The following is a 1736-nucleotide window of genomic DNA, read 5'->3' as shown; positions in this document are numbered from 1 at the left end:
CAATTTGAAAAGAGTTGAGTCAGGCAGAGAGCGTGTACATAGATTGAAATAAGTGCTAAGCTTTATAATGGGTGCTTTTAATCATTTATTCCCCATAATGCAATGTCATTACCACTTTTCAGATTAAGACTCAGAAAAAGTCACATATTTAGTAGTGAGGATATTTATTACAAGTTTCCTAATTCTCCTAAAGCCAGGCTGCTTCTAGAAAGGTTTGGGAAATATGAGGAAGATCATTAAGAAAGGAAAAATAAATTTAAAATATCTTTTTTAAAAATTTTAACCTCTCAATATACATTGTGGTTGATTTTTGTGACCCTTTACCTGTTCCTTTTCCCCTCTTCTTCTCTCCCCCCCGCCACATCATATCTGTTCACATCTTAACAAGTTCAAGGAATTGTTGTGATTGTTGTGTCTTCTTTCCCCACCCTTATTTGTTTGTGTGTTTATTTATTTATTTATTTTGAGCTCCCCCAAATAAGTGAGAACATGTGGTATTTCTCTTTCTGTGCCTGACTTGTTTCACTTAATATAATTTTCTCTAACTCCATCCATGTTGTTGCAAATGGTAGTATTTCATTGTTTTTTATAGCAGAGTAGTATTCCATTGTGTAAATATACCACAGTTTCCTTTCCAGTCATCTGATGATGGACATTTGGGCTGGTTCCAACTCTTGGCTGTTGTAAATAGGGCTGCAATAAACATTGGAGTACAGGTATCCCTTCAGCATGATGATTTCCATTCCTCTGGGTNTGGAATAGCTGGATCATATGGTAGATCTATCTGTAATTGTTTGAGGAACCTCCAAACCATTATTTTTTAATTAAAACATCTACATACTATTTATGTTGATTACAAAGTCATGATTATTTTGGAAACTGAGAAATTGGCAAACTAAATTAGAATTTACTGAGTTTTTTCTCAGTAAGTGACAATGGTAGTAAATATTGAGGGATAAATTGTACTTGCTTCACATGAGTTATCTGTAAAAGGCAAATGCGTGTAAGACCTAAGCTTCTTTAAAAGTCACTTTTATTATGAAAATAAAAAATAAAAGTGCAAATACAGTCAGTATTTTACATACCAGTCAGCTTCCATCACTACTGAGTAATTACTCAGGTCGTCGATGGGTGTATCTTAGCAATCTTGTGTGCGCCGAATTTTTCAGAATTATGTTATTAAGGAAACTTTGATGGCTAAAATTTATACAAAGAGATAGAAAAATAAAATTCAAAAGCAGTGTATCTAGTGCATAAGAAGTCTCTTATTAAACATCTACCAAATACATCAGTCTGGAATGCAGAATACTCACAGCAGCTTTAGTTTGAAATTATGAGTTTTGTGCACAGTGTCTGAAATATAGTAGACACTCAAATATTTAGAATGAATAGAGGAGAAAACACAAATCTAAGGACTAATATATGGGTGAAATCTCTTTTTGCAGCTGTTTGTAGGTGGCTGCCTGTAGGCCACCAAAGGCCCCAGAGAACCAAGTAGGGAAATTCCAGGATGTCTTTGAGTCACAGCCACCCCAGGGCAAAGGTCCTGCCTCTGCTTAGGTGCTACCACTCTAGCTCACTTGGGTTTTCTCTAACTGTGAATAAAAGCCATTGTGGAAATACCTGGCTAGTACCTTTCTTTGCGTTCTCCACTGCAAGTAGTTACTCAGGCAAGGGCTTAAGGCTGTCATTTCTTGCTTTAAAAGACTGTTTGAATTATCTTAAGTGCTTCCAAG

The 1736-nt window shown here is 35.7% G+C and overlaps 1 protein-coding gene across 3 annotated transcripts in view; it reads left to right on the top strand.

Moving 5' to 3' along the window:
• PDGFC (platelet derived growth factor C) overlaps window positions 1-1736 on the top strand; it is a 242926-nt gene that overhangs the window by 193890 nt on the left and 47300 nt on the right. The gene's annotated exons all lie outside the window — the stretch shown is intronic.

This window comes from Galeopterus variegatus, unplaced genomic scaffold (assembly GCF_000696425.1).
Source record: "Galeopterus variegatus unplaced genomic scaffold, G_variegatus-3.0.2 Scaffold900, whole genome shotgun sequence".
Lineage (NCBI taxonomy): Eukaryota > Metazoa > Chordata > Mammalia > Dermoptera > Cynocephalidae > Galeopterus > Galeopterus variegatus.
Note: the sequence above shows the minus strand (reverse complement) of the source record. Positions and strands in the feature narration are given on the sequence as shown.